Raw genomic sequence first — 18,822 nt, 5'->3', positions numbered from 1 at the left:
AAGATAGTACGATGTTACCGGAAACATGTCGAAACGAGCGGCGAAACAAAGCCATCACTTTTATCGTCTCGACGTAACTTATATTATAGAAAATCAGACATGGAGTTTTACGTTTTTGTCGCAATAAAAACGTTCGCAAGCATTTTCTTGCGCAACATTTAATTGAGCATCGCGCATTGCTACTTCTACATTATTAACTATGACTTTAATAACACAAAAGCTAGCTACATTGGCAACTTTGGATGCTGGAATTGATAATTCGTAATTCACATTGATGAAATCGCGCGGCCAATTAACCGGAGTTGTACTTACATCACCGGATGGAATAGAAACACACCGCGAGTTACTATGTACGCGGCCGGCTACACTCGATGTAGCGGCCTTGTTGATCAAAGCTACCGAATCATCCATCAATGCACCATACGCGAAACAACGCTCGATGGAACTTGATCGCTGATTCATAATCGACGGTTGCGGGGATGCGCTCGCACCGGCATTGCAAAAGAGACACGGAGAGAGAAAGGGAGAGAGAGAGAGAGAGAGAGAGAGAGAGAGAGAGAGTGCGCGCGCGCGCGCGTTCGCGAGAGACAGAGAAGCTTTTCAGTTGTCGGATGTTGCTACACTAGAATCGAATCCCATTTCTCGTTGCGTGGACCGCGGGTGCTCCGCTAATTAATGTTTACGATTTCCATTAGCGCGACGCGACCGCAGTCGCCGACTTCCTGCGAGGGGAGCAGTCTGTCCGTACGTGTACACGGACACTTTAACACGATAACGTCGCTATAGTGCCTTCATGCAAATGTGCTTCGTTGACTTCATAAAAGAGAGACATGTACGTTCTTTTACAAAGATTTCCGTAAACGTGCACGCCGCTTCTGACTTTACATCGAACGCGAGTATCCGATAGAGCGAGATTATTAGATAATCAAGTCAATTAAGATAGATATCAGTCTTTGTAATAACGATAAATTATGCGACATGCTAATGATCCAAATAAAAGTCTTTAACCACTTGTTTTGAACTGATAATATATTATTCATATTATTATCATTCTGAATATCGACAGTTATCTGCTTTTGCCAAATGCATTACTGTAATCTAGATGCAATAACCCAGATAGCGAAATGTTAACAATGTTGGTAGATTGACAGCAAATTTGATCAATAAACATCAATTTGTTAACATTTTGCTTATTGAGAAGTATATTATTTTCGTAATAACAGAAATAATGGTCCATAATTTGACAGTTTTTTAAATAAAAGATAATATTGCTTTTAATTTTTTTAACAACGATTTTATCAACTTTTAGCATGCAAATTTAATTATCATTGTATCTACTTTTGCTTATAATAACTATTTTTTTCCACGTATTTAAAAATTACAACCGTACAATGAAAGAAGGTGCGTTTTCTTGCACATTTTCGGTCGCCATACATATTATATGAAATTTCGCGTCATACGTTTAATGTAGTTCAATGACCGGAATTGTAAGCAATGTGCTGCCTTTGTGTAGTACAATGAAGTACAATTTGCGTTCAATGCGCAACTGCGCCAGGTGTAAGCTTCTACAGAAGTCGTAGTCAAATACTATACTTCAATTCTGCACGGAATCCATTAATTTTTAATTCTTTCTACGTTTGTGAAATCTTATGCGATCTTTAGTCGTTGTCCACGTCATTGTCCTCAATAAGTTCATATATACATATACCGCAATAAAAAGAAAAGGATAGACCACAAGTAAGTTGAAAACATAAATTATTCAAATGGTGTCAGATTTTCGTTGGGTATTATTTATTCGGATTTTTCTTTCAAATAACATATGTCCAAACTTAAATGCTTTTAAAGACTAAAATCTTATCTTATCTAGTCTTATCTAGTCTTAATCAAGAAGAAATAAAATATATTTTATTTGAGCAATATGTACATGTTTATATGCACATAATAAGTATATTTTTACAAACACTTTGTATGTTAATTTTTAATAATTGATTTTGAAGCAAGGTCAAGAAGTCTCAGAATTTTCTTCCTCCTTTAAATTACAAAGATACTAATAACCGGTGATAAATACACATAGCTTCAAGCGTGGTTGTACATTCCTCCACATCTCCCAATAACGTGCATAACATATTGGAGAAAGAAGATTGACAGCTTCCTATAAGCAATAACAAATCTCACTACAAAGTTTTCCCCCTAAAACTTTTGGCACTAGATTTCCAAATCGTTTCCAAGAGAAATGGCGTATTTCGGAGCGGGCTGTTTCGTCGTTGGGGTGAAAAGCGGGCGCGTGTGGGAGCACTTAAACGGGGGATGGATTCCTGTTTTTTCGCTCGTCCAATCGGCACGCCACGGGACAAACATGGCGGGTGCCATAATTTATGCACCCCACCTTCATGTGCGTGATTTTTGTCAGGGCCGTCCCGGCATACGTGCATACGCATCGCGTGGAAAAACGGGCAGATGCTGCGTGGCTGCTCTTTGCATCTTTCTAAATGCCAATCCGTTTCAAATGCTAAGGCTGCTTTAAAAAAAAATTATGCATTTTTACTCCGAAAAATTTCGCGAAAAAATGTCTGATCTTTATCAAGCGCCTCATAAATATTGAAAATATTTCTATAAAGATAATTTTATACATATTTAAACAAACGTTAATAAAAATTATAATTACTCCATCATCAAAAAAGGTGTACGTAGCTTTATGTATTTGATTCAAATATTGATCAATACAAATGACATTTCAAGAAATTCAGCCGATTCTGCAAATATTACCGTATTAAGTTAATTGAATAAAAATATATGAATGCATGCTCTCTTAATTCTATGATAATTCTCGTGTAATAGTTGTGCAACGTAGCATTAGGCTTCGAAAGCCGACGTTATTCAGATAAATGTTATCTCGGTTTTTTACATGATAAAGAATACCGCATGTTCGAGAGATCGGGTACAGTCGACACGGGACGATACATCCGTGATATGTTGCCCCAACGAAAAAGTATTGAAAAACGAGAATGAGAAAACAAGCGAGAGACGAGGCCGAACCGGTTAGCCCTTTATCATATCTTCAAGATAAGCAAAGACTTTTCGAGTGCACTGGTTATCTCAAGCTCGCTGGCAATCATTTCGTACATGTAAAACTAAAACTTAAGTTAAAAAATTCTGTTTCGTAACATTTTTTTAATCACAATTCTTAGATCTGCTCTTCAAATTATTTCTTCCGGTTAATATGTTTCAAGAAATTTTAAATTGTTTAAATTTTTATACATTTCTATTGCTCCCAATATTGCCATTTGATCACTTGAAAATTTTATAAGCATTATAGAAGACACACATTACAAATTTTTTAACAAATTTTCTATCTTTTTCTAACATAAAACATTTCTTCCACAATTTTAACTTCCACATTCAATATTTTTATTCATCAAAACTCTTAAATTGTTTATTAAATTTAATTATTTTTCGATCAACTTCTCTGCTATTTGCATTATATGGAAATCTTTTTACGTAATTTCATGCATAATTTTAAATAATAAACATATTTTATTATAATTTTTTTTTATTAAATATTACTACAAATATTAAAAACAAAATTAAAAGATTACAGGAATATTTGAGTTACAGTAATAAACAGCCTTAATTTAGTCGTTGAAAATACTGTTGGCCGCAAAGTGACACTAATTAGATGACAGAATATAACTTGCGTCATAAAATATCTTATCTCCGTGAAGGGTGTAAAGCTTGTCTTTAGGGGTGGGTTTGAAGGAGGACCACCTATCACCCTTGTGTTCCTATACCCTGCTTCGAAGGCAGTTGGTTCTATGTTTAATCTCGAGGTGACAAATGGTCATGGCACTGATTCGGTGACTCAAACATAATCCTGTCACCACATGCAAACATCGATCGGGACCAATATCGGGTCGAACCTGTCGGCGAGGACCCCTGTTGGACAACCCCCGTAGAAGATATATGAGGCGGACGGAACAATCTCGACCTCGCAGAGGACTAATCGATGGAATTGTCTTCCTGTTACGACGCATAAAATATTCCTGTTCCTTAGGGTATTTTTGATCCTCACCGTACCGCGTATCTTTAATCCAACTTTATTAATGAAAATTAGTTAAAGATACAGTATTTTTCAAGCAAACGTGTAAGTCACATCAAGATAATGAAAGTAAACAAATACATAAGAAGATATCACTCATTTAACAGATATAGCGCCGTGAAGAATCGAATCTTTATTTGAGCTCAATGAGCTCGAATATTAAATTTTTTTTTTTTCCATTTTAATAAAATGTAATTGTATCAAATATATATAGTGAACGTACTTCAATATTTCACGTGATAAATATGTTCTATTCTAAAATGAAAGGTTGTGCAATTGAAACGATGAATATAATAACATCAACTGCTTTTATCAACCCCTCAATGCCCTAGGCGTACGCAATGCAGACGGTTAGGTGTTAATAATGAATAATGATAGTACAGGACTGCGGAATGCGCATATTACAGTTTCAATATGTGTACGTGCTCTCGACAGTATGCTTTAATTATAGAATCGTTAGCTGTATGGTCGCGTGGACCTATTTACCTTCGATAATGGTTCAAAGTTATATTCACGTCAGAAGCTTCGTTAACATATTATTTCACATGGAAACTATGCTTCAAAAATGAAAGAAGATAACTCTCTTATTTGATTTGGGGGAATTAATGTAGGTCAAATTTCGGAAATGAGATTTTATTTTCGCGATAAATTCGTAAAATTAATACAAGAAAGCGCACATGCAAAAGCGATCACATCAAATTCGATTACAAGAGTAATTTTCGAAAATTCTCTTATACTCCCGAGATTTCGCTTACGAAAGATGCGATAATTACATAATAATACAGATTTAATTATCGCGCGTATGCTCAAGCTCTATAAATACTGATTAGTTTGCATAATCCAAAGTATAACAGTTCCCCTTCTTCATACATCTTGTACGACTAATTAGTTGTTTTTTAAAACTCTTCGTCTATCAATTTTTGTAGTTTCTTATTTATTCCTAGATAATGAGGCTATATCGACAATGTAATTCGACGCAATAGTCTCGTTTAATTTTGTAACTTGATCCCTTATCGGACGATTTCTTGCCGATCTGCAACTACGATTATGAAATACGCAGCACATGTTACAATCTTATTTACCATACATACCATGCAATCACCAAATATTTTTGTAGCGACGCCATTATCATCAAGTACATACATGATATATCGATTATATGTCCAGTAGAGAAGTAATTTCCCGATATCTCGCATTCGTGTTTGCACACGACGCAGAACAGGCTCGATATGGCACAATCTAAGAACATTCTCTCGCGCGAATAAGAGTGGACGGCAGCCGGTTGGCGGCAAATCTATTCTCGTCATACTCTACCGCGTGAATTAATTCCGATCGGCCGACGTTAGGAATCCGCGGAATATTTTTGCGCGCGACGTAAAGCGCTCTCTGGCTGCCATACGTGTTATCGCGAACGACATCGAAGTTAATAAACGTCAAAATCGTACGGCTCGATTGCGCCAATTCCCGTGTAAACGCGCAACCGCTTTTAAACCATGCTTCCTAGTCGTGCGAATAAATATATTGACGCGGCCGCCTTCCTGGATTTTACTGTGTCTCTCCGGGCGCCGTATCACTTAATTAATTTGATATGAAAAAATTGAAAAAAAAAACGAAAAATATTTCAAGACTGGTTAATTGCATTGATTAAAGTGTGAAACGTGGTACGAAATAACGATGCGTAGCGACTTGTTCGACGTTCCGTCAAGCTCGGCCGAATCGTCGAGTTTACGTCGCGTGAACAGAAACTAGCGCGTGAGGTCACAAGTCTTGCGAGTGGATCGTCCGGCACGTCGCGACGAATTGATAATTAATCGCTAATTATTAATCACAACGCGGTCTGGCTGTTCCGAGACGTGACTGCTTCACGAGTTGCACACAAATTCAGCTCAATTTAAATGAAGGCAAATCGGCGATACTAAAGTATCCGCTCAATATAAATGAGTCGGATATAACTATCTTGAAAGTATTTTAGAATTCCGTAGTCAATCTCTTCATTTAATTTTTTTTCCTCTCTTTAGCTACTTACTCTAATTACATCAATAAAATAAAATTATTAAAAAACACGCAGGTGACAAAGAATCACACTTTTTTCGTCATCCAAGAAAATCAGCTATTACGAAAGTATTCAGAATGTTTCTAAAATAAATAGCAATACAGCGTCATCGTGCAAAATGCTCGTTTCTTGATTGCAAGACTAATTGCGCAGAGTTAATCGCTGAAGAGGAATACTTGCGGTTCATAAACGCCGCAGTGGCGTACATTTCTTCCAATCAAAAGTTTCGCTTCAACCGCAATGTACCTGATGCAAATCTTACTCGTGAATTATAAAATTAAAAATAGTTTTGTCAATGCTCATGTTCGTACTTTAAATATGTATAATGCTAAAGATAATTCCGAATTATTTGTTTAATATAAAAATATTAATTATTTAATATTATAGTCGAATATTATTGCTAAGATGTTAATATTATCGTTGAAAATCATACGGTTATTTTACATTAAAACTGAAAAATGTATGTGTTGTTAACGTGAACGTGTAAGCCTGAATGCTTATTACAAGATATGTACAATTATAATTAAATAACTAAAAAATTACTAGCCAACGTAAAATCGAATTAATTTATTCACCAGATTGCAATGGTGTTTAAAAAATTTCACGTATTCCATATTCATTCATAATTATTAACATAAAAGTTTCTAAATAACGGTGTAAATAATCTTTGAATAATCGTGAAAAAATGCTGTGTAAAATATACTACGTCAATACTATGTCTTGCCTTCACTGTTCATCCGGCACCCGATATCCTCGAGTTATCGATAGAAAAATTCCTCTACATGTTTTTCAACTTAATTATATCTTGTGACTTACGTATTTCGCACTTCGTATTTCGCATTCGATTAGAATATAGATTTTGTTGATCTATGCCTTATGCTAATCACGTTCATTTCTCTCACCATTAGTTCCTCCGTTTTGCATCACGATTGCATTCGTCTTTTAACGCCATGTGGTACACGTGGAGTATCGGTCGAAGATCTTTCGGCAAGTCCAAGAGCACGGTATGAAGTTCCTACTTTCTGAACACTACGTAGGAACTCTATACCTCGCTGCTGGATCTCTACCATATTCATTAGATACTGTTTTTCTTCTTTCTTCATCCTTCGTTAGTGTTTCAGCCCGTTGAATGCCCGTTCTATTAAGCTTCAGAACATTTTTACAAGTCGATTTTACAAATATTTTAATTCCAAAACGCCATCCGCATGAAAAATACGTACCTTTATAACTTGTCCTTAGGAAAACAAACAAAATTTGAGATAATCTTTATTTAAATATAAAACAGATCCTATTAATGAATTTAGAAAATTGCAATGCAAAATTAATATACCAGTCGGAAGTAATTGGAAAAAGTGTGAAAATAAAAAAAACCGTATAAAAAGTTAAAGCAACAAAGATATATCACTGCAACAAGTACACTTGTCGTTTATATAGTACGCTATAATTAGAATGGATGTATCTCTGATAGCGCAGACTCTTACAGCAAAGTTGGAGTGTAAGATTCGGAGCATATGAAATATCAGCAACGTGCAATCCAGCAATCCAGTATCGCAGTTGATATCGAAAACTCTCGCTGGTGATATCAATCGATGGCAAATGATCAACGAATCATCTTTTCGCATCCAGTGTAAAAAAGCCGAGTTTAATGAACCGAACGAGGGAACGTTCTTCGCGCCGCGCCGCGCTAAGTGGAGCACGTTGAGAAAGAGGCTCGATAAAACGGCTAATCACGTGAATTCTCGACGAGCACTGCCACGTTGTCGGTTAATCACCAAGTCATTCGAGTTCACGATTCGAGTTCTCGAACTTTTCATTTCAAGTCGTAGTCTAAATAGTCTCTCCGCGAAGTTGAGACGATTGAGATCCGTTCTCCATTGCGAACGCTTCTTAATCCGATTAAAACGAAATTCCAATCGGCGAATAATCGGCGATACTGAAAAATCGAAAGTTCTGTTCCGTGAAACTGATCCGTACGAAGGTCCGCGAAGAACTGAAGAGTCTTGGAGGGGTACCGAGCGGAGAAACACACGCGCCGAGGACACACACGGGTCCCTGCACGAGTTCCCCCCTACTTCCTTCCAAGTCTACCAGCACATCGACGCCCCTGGCGGTGAGGAATGACACGATGCCATGCCGTTGCCGCGGAAGAAGACGAAGAGGAAGACGATGACGGGCTTGTGCAACGCGCGTAAAGACCGGGGTGGGAGGGCCCAGGCCTAATGCCGAGAGAGTAAGAGAGGAGAGAGGAAGAGAGAGCTCGAACGCTCCAATTACAATCGCGTTCGTGTCCGTGAATCGCACGGCGTAATTATTACAAGCACGTAATGCATAACTGGTTAGGATTGATTTTTCTTGCGGATCATTCGTCACAAAGAGAAGCATAGGAAGTATCTTTTGCGCCACGCGTGATTGCGTTCAAGTCACATCATCAACTTTTTTCTCGAAACACGAATCGACTTCGTCTCGTGCGATTGAATAATAATCTATTTTAAAAAACTTGCCAATGCTTAAAAATGTATTTACGTAAACTTATTAATTATGCTTTAGACAGGTATATTAAAATATGCTTTTTTAATGCGATTTTATTATGCTTTTAAGAAGTTGAATTATTGATCTTTTTGGAACATAAATCCTTATAAATTTTGAGTCCCAAACTAGAATCGTGCAAAATAAAATTAAGAGAATAATATTTCAGCTATAAAACATTCCGTTATTCAATTTTATTTCGACAGTTTCAATTTATATGACTTGATTATTTCACACGTTCTCGAAAGGACGAGAATAAATTAGCATAAGTTACATGATCTAAAACTACCTAGCACTTTATTTATCAAAGGTTGCGACTTTATTTACTAAAGGTTGCTAGTATTTGTGATGAACTTTTGTGCGAAATAGTGCAAGCCGCGGAAGAAAGAAGTGCCCGGTAATCGGCGTTGATCCGACGTTCAAAGGAAAGCCAAGTCAATTGAGTGATTTGATTATCGGTCGATTAATAGCATCGATTGCCATTTGTTCGTAGTTAAACGCGTTAGCCTGGTCAACGTGACTGCTGTTGAGTCAGTCGAATGATATCATTACCGCGCGAGGTCTTTATTTGCGTGAAACACTTATTCGATCATCGTATTACGCTCGCACGGATAGCGTGTTTTCTCGATCGATCTGCCGATTAGAACATATATAGTATAGTATAATGATACAGTAAATATCAATGATTCTCTTGCACGCTAACGTTCTTCTGGAAAAACTCGCGTCATGAATCTTTAAAGATCTTCCGTACTTTATCATAGAATAATTTCGGTATCTTTCCTCTGATGAAGATAAAAGAATTTTTTTATCGTTGTGCTTTGAATGCAAAAACATTTTCTGTGATTTTATCACATTTGGATTCGTAGAAGTGCAATTTGTAACTATTAAATATTTACAAAAAAAGTTAATATAAATATAATTTAAGTTAATTAATTTTTATAATATTTATTTTCAGCGTTTTATTCAATATCACGTGAGGATAATGGCAGAGTTAAATTTGATATGTCACGCGAATTCCGCGATACAGATTGAACTAAACATGCAGTATATAGTTTTTTTTTGTCGCAAAATGCGAGCGCGCAGCGAATTTCCGTGCGTGAAACCAATCAGATCACGCATCAGAGAGCTAGTTTAATTATTCAGAGTAGCTGGCGGCATCGGCTTTTCGCTGAACCAATCGGGCCGAACAGAGTGTGCGATATATACGCAAACGTGTACGAAGGCAATAGATCGTGTGACCCGAGTCACAAAAGTCGATATTCAATCTTTGACGCCTGCCTGAAATTCGTTTGACGTATGACGAGAAGTAAATTTTGCAGTTAAAGTTATTTTGGCAGTATCGATTGCATCTGTTATCGTGAAAAATAACAGTAGTAGTGTTTCACTGGTACGACGAATTTTTTGTTTTTTAGCCTATCCTGACCATCGGAACGATAAGTTATATAGAAAAATTTTACAAATGTTTGTGTAGTATCTGAAAACTTTTTCGTAAGTAAAATGAAATGTCAATTAGCGTTAGATTGTTGGAAGTACCAAGAGCTAATACCGTTTTATTATCGTGGTTCTCCTCGTGGCGTGTTATTCTTGGAAAAAAGAGCAATAAAAGTAGCATCGTACGACTCTAAAAGGGTATGAGCCATCACATTCGAGTTGACAACAGTGACAGTACGACCGCGTGAAAAAAAGAGAAACGTGATGCTTGTTTAACCATGTGTGAATTGAATTTAAGACGAGGCTTCCTCGTGCACATGTAGACTAGGCTTCTCTACTACGGTTGCCTCAATTCGTGGGAACTTTTTTCCCCTCTTGAAAGATTTTACGCCCGCATCTCCACATTTGTGACCACTTTGACTTTAATTTGAACTGATTCCAATTGAATTGATAAAATAACTTCTCATTAAATGCCGAAAATTTCTCCAATATTTTTCTCTCTAAATATATATTTTCCTATTATTCATTATATAATATTATGATATGTGTGCTAAATTTTGAACGTGTTATTATCAACCTCTTATTTGTTATTTCATGCAATTCTTCTCAACGTACTTAAATAAACATAGTAACGTGTGCATAATGTAGTGTAAAAATAAAGCAGACTGTTCGGCATGATAAACTTCGATGACATCCAAACTATCGGCAAGGATAATGAGCTTAAACTATGGCACGGTTCAACAAGTCTCATGATTCTTCGTAAGGATTACGACGCAATTGATGAAAATGGGGGAAAAAAACGGGCCGTTTCGTCACGCGTTTTTATAGCACTGCTATGGAGTAAGAATCGCAAAAAGTCGAAAGAGTGGGCAGCAGAAGCTATTCTAAAGTCGGCTGCATCGATCATCATTAAATCGTTAATTTATCTTTAACGGCAAGTATAAAGAGCTTAAACTACGGCGCATAGTTCAACAAGTCCCACGACTGTTCACGAGGAGAGGACAATGTGACCCATAACGGCAAAAAGGGGTCCGTTTCGTCACGCATTTTTCTAGAGGATAGAGAAATGGCCGCGGAGACGAGATAGCAAAAGTTCTATTCTAAGCTATCAACGATCTTTGCGCGACGCGTTAACCCGTCACTTTTTTTTTCAATGATTATTAAATTATTAATTTATTCTCTCGTCAACTGGACAAGGTGAACGAGTGTAGCGTGCTAAAACCTGCTTGTGAAGTCGATCGTTAACCGTAAGACAAACCGCGCTTTTAACGCAACGCGCCTTCAGGCCAGCCGATCACAGGCGGCCAAGAGTCGATCCGATCGGTCGCTTCCGCTGCGATACACATAAAACGCTACGCGCATCATCATAAAATTCTAAGCGACGGGATACGGCCGTGACTTTTTATTGGACTGTCGCAGAAATTTTTCAGAAACAGCGCCTAGGCACCTCGTGCCCGCGGTCGCTGTCTCACACACGTACGCAGTCGTAAAACGTCGTTACGTCTTTCGCGAATCGTAAAAAGGCGCGGAAAAGCTATCGCGACGCGAGTGTAGAATGCAAACAGCGTCCGACGAGACGCGGTCATCGTGGCCAAAGAGGAGACAGGAGTTTCGAAAGGGACGAGAGAGAGAGAGAGAGAGAGAGAGAGAGAGAGAGAGAGAGAGAGAGAGAGAGAGAGAGAGAGAGAGAGGCGGAGATGGCAGCGAGACATCGGCGTAAAAAAGGGGGGAGGAGGGAGTCGGTGGCGAGACCCCTCCGAGAGAGATCAAGGTTGCAAAGTAATTCTGATGACGCAATCGCCTGCAGCTGCATCCGGCGACATCTAATTGCTCTCGCCTTGTCATGCCAGCTACGTTACATATCGCCGTCGATCTCTCTTTCTCGATCTCGTCGGGCTCTTCCTCTTTTATGTTCCCGCACAACACGCACTCGAATTTTCGATCAGGAACGCCGAAGGTGGCGCATTTCGAAATACCGCGCGCGTCTTTCTCAAGCAGTAGCCAAACGCATGAAGTCTGTTTCCTGTGTTCTATTTCGAGTAATTGACGAGGCCGCAAGGACAACTTGAGAGTCCCGAGAACGGTTTGCGAAACAAATGCGGTTCATGAATACAATTTCGAGATAAAGATAATTAGTTATTCCCTATCCATCGAGCATCTGTCGGTAATTAATTACGTAAGAGCAGCACTTTCGTACTGCCTGTACAAAACATCTCAGCGCGCAATATGCATATCAACAATGGTCGAAATCGCAAGAACGGATCTATTAGAAGCCCACGTGAGATCGAGTGTGCTCGATAAATCCACTATTTCTATATGCGTCTAATTACTGCGCATAAAAGGTACATATTACCGTCCTCCACGTCTCGTCAGCACTTTGGAATGCCGGAGCCCGCGAGAGCAATAATCTTTTTTTGCCTCCGCATTGATCCCTCATCGATACGCAGTCATAAACGCGTCGCAATTTAGAAGATGACTGCACGAGTAAACACCGGTACTTGCGAATCATTCCCATACCAGCGCGCGATGGAACTCGTTTGCGAGTGAACGAGAGATCGGACATGAAGATTCGATTCGATCGCGCCCGGAGCCGAAGGGAAGCACCGTTGGACCGGTTTCAAGGTGAATAGCAAGGTGCCCGCCCGTTCACCGGCGAGCGAAATTGCTCGTTGTTACAATACCGCGCGGCAAGCGGTCGGCATAAAATGTGTCTTTACCGACACATGGGGAGCGGGGCGAGAGATGGGTCGATCCTACAAAAATAAATCGACACTGGATACATGAATCGACCGGCGTGAATAAAGAGATATCGACATTAACGTATATAGCTTGCACCGTTGTTCGACACGCTACTGCCGTTTTCGCTGAAAATAATCTAAATTAATTATCGAAATACTATGACGCGTTATGATTTCAAATGAGGAACATTATTTTTAAATTAACCACGTATTGAAGCTGTGAAACTTATTTTACTATTTTTACGCTGCTCAAATAATTTTCCTTTTCGATAATTACCACGATAGCGCATTGATGAACGTATATTTCATATCATCTTGTTTAATATTTCTTAATTAACATTAGACAGATTTATGCAATAACATGTGCTTATAATATATAAGAAGAGTCACTCGCATAGCGAAACGCGTTTCTTATCAATACCGGTTCGTCATCCGAGATCGTCTTGTGCGCATAAACCGAACGCTGATATTCTGCCGACACACCACGGTGCGTCGCAGCAATCAAACTTTTCAAGAAGCTCCGGCGAAAAGAAAAGTGAGATTCCGGAACGCCGGAAAGGGATTCGTCTCCCCCGAAATTATGAAAGTCCGCGGAAGCTTCAACCATTAACTTGTCTGCCAAGAGGAGCGCAAAGAAGAAACGGGATTCGTCGTCGCCGCGATTGCACGTAAAACAGAACTTTAATACCCGCCTGGTACACTCGAGCTCGAGAAGGAGGCGAGTTAGGGCGCGGGAATGTTCGCATAAAAACGCCTACGTGGTCGTAGGTAGATAGGCGTCGCATTGAAGGGACGTGGGAAAAAAGCTTCCTTCATTTGGGGATGCACGAGAAACGAAATGGTGAAGTCATGCGGCCGCCACTACCAAATTGGACGCGCAACATCCCATTGTTAGTCCTCTTTTTCTCTTCCGCTTGGATTTCTTCAACCGGAAGACAACTTAAATTTTTCTTTCGGTTATTTTTACAAAATAAAACAACTTTATGCTATATACGAGTGGAACATTTTCTTTAATACTATGCACGTGTGTATAAATATAAATTTTACAATTAATAATTCGAGAGAAGAAAATAATAAAATATAATCATTATTTTACAATTCTCGGTTTCGATTCGCGACTATGTGAGCACATTCCTTCACCCCACCAACACGAGATATGAATAAGATTTCGTTCAGATATGATCGTTGTATTGAATCTACCACTACCAGCGCGACGACAAGCCGTGTAATCTCGAGGAGGGTTAAAGCTCAGGGGACGTGGTATTATTCCAGGTTAATAAGCTGAATATTGAAAATTACATTGTAGAATGAGGCAATGCACGATTTTTTTTCCCCTCTTTGTTTAGGTACTCTTGTTAACATATTGCAATGATAAACGATACATACAAACAGTAAATTAATTAAATTTGAAGGCAATATTTATAAATTTGCATTGTAACGATTAACAAAGAGTGCACAGATGCGTCCTTTGTTTTGTCGAATAAAAAAGCAGCAATTTAAAGTCTAATAAGACTTTGCATGTAAAATCTTTATAATCAGACCATAATTTGCAAAGCTAGTGTAATTACCGTTTCTCTTACGACACGATAGAACTTTCCGCGCCCTAATCATATGCATCATCTCAATTTTAAATTAGATTTTGTAACGAGCGTATGACGAGTCACTGAATCATCGCTTGCGCTTGCGGTTTCCGGTTTGGCGAGCCAGCTTTGGTTAGCCCCGTAATAGGCGAAAAGATCGACGATATTTTTACGCGAACGTTGATGAAATCGGCTCCACGCTCGCAATTTGCTTCGAGTCGTGCAGACGCCAGCTCGACTATCGTGCAGTATCTACGCTCTAAATTAGATTTTGCAACGAACGTGTGACGAAACGTGGAATCATCATGAGCAATTGCGGTTTCCTACTATGACAACTCATCCTTTCGCGATTAAGCCTATGACGCAGTGTGGGATAATTAGCAGATAAAAACGAGATCATATTTTATTGAAATAAAAATATCGATCAAAATTCTGACAATGTAGCAAGATGGCTTTAGCCAAAAGAACTTGTTAAACTTTTAAAGTTTCATCAATCATAAATTATATAAATATACTTTTGTAAAATTTAATTAACGACGATATAAATTGAAGATATAAAATGAATGATAAATAGAAACATTTGTTAAAAATAAATTTATGTGCAAAATTTTTTGTCACTTTGATATGTTGGCAAATATAATTATCGCAGAGAAAATAGAAAAAAATTGATTCGTGAACCAGTAACACTTGTCTTTTTTTTTTGTTGAGTGTAATTTATTTGAAATAAATTATACGCAAACAAATTTAAAATGGAAACTAATCATAATAGACAAACGCACTCACAAGAGATGTAATTTATGCACACGTGTATTTGCAGACGCCTGGGTAACCTTTTGAGAAAATCATAAGGGCAAAACGAAGTAGAGGAAGAGGCGGCGTACTATGTTTAATGTCACGTTGCAGGGAAGTACGCGTCAAAAGTGGGATGAAAACCCCTCGAAATCAAATCAATTAAGCCACGTGCAGTCGAAAGTCTCCCTTCCCTGCGTTCCGGTCTCGTGATTGGATCCAATTGGATCGAACGTACTTCCCAAAATGGAGGAAACTGTCAGTATAGGAAAGCCTTTAGGATATTAAACTTTTTGACGAAACACGCTATAAATTGAAATATTACAGTTGATTCCTCTAATTTCAGAATTAGAAAATTATATATCTCAAAACTTTATGACAATGATAATGTCATACCTTATCATTTTGTTGCATGCAAGTAGTAGTTTTAAACATTTGTTAAAATACTTAATTTTATTTTAAAAAATTTTATTCACATTTTAAATATCTAAAAAAAGATGCGATTTGCTTTGAGTTCTACTGACCTAGAAATTCTAAAAAAAAAGGAAAAAAAAAGAAAAACTGGCGCGCACACCTAACGCGCGTTACGAGCTTTGATTTAATAATAAACTCGGATTTACTCGGAAGCCTCGAATTTTACACGATGCCCCTCGCAAAAAAAAAAAAGAAAAACAAAAAAAGAAAAAATAGAAAAAGGGGGAAAAAAACGCAAAAGCGCGCCCCGAGAGAAAGCGGACGTGGTAAAGCGTCGCGCCGGCACGCGTCGACACGCCCGTGCGAACGGGAAAATCGCGGAAATCCAGAAGTGGGCCGCGGAAAATTTCCAATAAAACGACCCTCGCACAATATTCGGCGCCGCATCCACTCGGCGGAGCGGACGCGTCGCGTCGCGCACCGGCCCAATAACAAAGCAATAACTATCGACAGCGTGCACGTTGCCATTACACACTTCCCCCGGTGCAGTATCCACCGGCAACTGCGTAAACGCAGCTACGCACCCGGCCGATGCGGTAGAGACGATGCAATTGCACGGGCGCCCGTCGTTTCCCCCGCGCCGCACCCTTCTCGTTGCAGCCAGCCATCGCACTGCACACGGTCGCGCCGCGTCTCCGTGCATATTGCAACGCGGCACGCTCTTCCCGACGGCATTAATATTCCGCATGCGCATATTTGAGTCACAATCATCGTGAGATAACTAAGTTATTGCGAGACACTTGGCACGGCAGCATGAATATTGTATAGCGATAGGCAAAGGACAGAGATTCCCAGGGACAAGACTGACGGACGGCTGGGTTTATGAGCGACGCACCGTTTGGAAAGTTTAAGTACGACCACGACCCTTGGAACGCGAAAGATTCCTCCTTCGATTATTGTTTTGCGAAATAGTTCTAAACGCTCGATACAACATGATTGGACGGCTAATTGTGCTACGTAGAGTGTTCAGCAATATCTGTGTAAAACTCGAATAACTATCCTGAAATTCTCACTAGAAAAATCTAGCAAAAAATAGAAGAAAAAAAATCTTTAATTTTAAACATCACGATAGAATAATGCCTTATATAAATAATTTTCTAAGACTGTAGAAACCGCACAAATCATATTATAATGATCCTGACGATTTTAAACTAATAACGGAGCTATTAACTTATGTGTTACGATCTAATAGATCATTAACTTTCTCCTTCGCTATTATCTCAACAATTGGTGCCCGGCATTTTTCCTCCCTTCTAATGCGTGCAACGCACGTACCGCGTTTCCTTATTGCATATTAGGATAGAGTTATCTGCGCGACCGGTACAGTGCAATAGGTAATCGGTTTTCTCGTGCGTGAGCATAACCCTTTCTATATTGCAGGCACGTACTCCATGCACGTACTATGCATCGGTCAGTCCGACGGAATATCGCTCCGGTACTTAAAGCTACAATCCGTAGAATATATTCCTTCTTCTGGCTAAAACGGTCTATTCGCGCAGTCAAGCCTTTTTCATTCAATTTCAATTTGGCAATCAATACATTTTATAATCCATACATGGATATACAATACCTATTTTTCGATCAAATTATTTATCTATCGCGCGAATATCGCATGGAACTCGTAATACATAATCCTACAACGGCATAAATAATTTTTTAATCAAGTTAATTCCTGAGAAAAAAATTTTTTTCATTTACCAATTGCAACACATACGTACGCCAATGTATCTAATAAAAAATGTCTCATATAAAACTTCTCGTCCCAAATATATAAGTGTACTTGATAAAATGATTAGATTAGCTATCCCGATAAATTGAAAAAATAATGTTCTTCGAATACGCGCACAACGTATCGATGGATGGACCATCGATGCGTAGAACGATCGGACATTCCATGGGATTTCGGATACGATATCGTGCGGTACATGGCGAAACGTACATTCGCATCGGTTTATTGCTAGGCAGCGTCCTCCAGCAATCGTCTGGTTTATTGCACCCGGAAATGGGATTGTAGGGGATGATTTTACCCGTCACTTCACCACCCTGGCCTCGTTTTTATATGTGTACTCGTTCATTCCTTTTTTTTTTACAACGCCACGAGATGCTGGAAATTCGCGCGGGATAACCGAATTATTCGAGCGATACGATCCACGTGTGAATAGAGAAAAGGATGAATTTGTCATGTAATTTTAATGTCATCTTTTTAACAAATTTAACACATTCTCTTTATAATATAATATTATTGTGAAGAATTCGATATTTATATATATTCTGAATATATTTTTGCGTATAAATATACGTTAAACGTTTTAAGAAAAATTGATAATCACATATAATTATTAATAAACGATGAAATATATTGACAGAAAATTTCCCAAGGTGTAAAGAAACATTTTATATTTCAGAAGTGAAACCCCATAAGCTTAAGACCTCATGTGGCAAACGGTTTGGCTTCCGGATAGCCTTACTTAATTATTGATTACTTTTAGTGTCTACCATAGCACCATTGTGGCTCTAATGTTATGACAAGCCGTCGAGGAGAACTATAACTCATCCTCTGCTGTCACCCCATAAATTACTCGTATCAATTAGCACACCCCCGATGTCAGTTCTCGAGTCATAGATCATTCAAATAAACAATAATTCTCTGAAAGCCTAGACTGAATGTGTTTACTGTCACATATCGTACCGATTATTGCGTTAAAATGTGCTGATACAAGAAATATATCAATGTTCGATTACCATGATTACTACCGCGGCGCTACTATCACGAACGCATAAACGGCGAAACCCTGTCATCAGCAAAGCTCTGAGAACTTTAATCGAATCGTTTGTCACCGACGACATTTACAACATAAAACAGGTCTTTCACGTCCGCCTCTCTGCGCAACGCTCGTCGTCCACTTGAGCCCACAAAGAAAGAAACCTCTCCTCTATTCGCGACACGAGAAACCGCCGAAACCCTCCAAAATCCTTCAATCTGTCGTCGCGTCCTGGCCTCTCCCGATCCCGAAACCATTCTCGTGCCATCCATCTCTCTATCCATCCGCCCGTTCATACGACTGCTGCATAATAAGCCGCTCGAGGGTTAAACAGGCTCGTGCCTCCCAATCATGGATAGATGGCTCAAAACGT

General features: G+C 38.8%; 1 protein-coding gene and 1 long non-coding RNA gene across 3 annotated transcripts in view; one reads left to right on the top strand and one right to left on the bottom strand.

The window, feature by feature from the left end:
• Positions 1-18,822, top strand: part of MESR6 (misexpression suppressor of ras 6) — a 528,133-nt gene that overhangs the window by 351,127 nt on the left and 158,184 nt on the right. The window lies entirely within an intron of this gene.
• The window catches only part of LOC105673940 (uncharacterized), a 58,315-nt gene that overhangs the window by 16,293 nt on the left and 23,200 nt on the right, over positions 1-18,822 (bottom strand). The gene's annotated exons all lie outside the window — the stretch shown is intronic.

Source organism: Linepithema humile, chromosome 2 (assembly GCF_040581485.1).
Source record: "Linepithema humile isolate Giens D197 chromosome 2, Lhum_UNIL_v1.0, whole genome shotgun sequence".
Classification (NCBI taxonomy): domain Eukaryota; kingdom Metazoa; phylum Arthropoda; class Insecta; order Hymenoptera; family Formicidae; genus Linepithema; species Linepithema humile.
The sequence above is the reverse complement of the archived record's forward strand: the minus strand, read 5'-3'. Positions and strand labels throughout refer to the sequence as shown.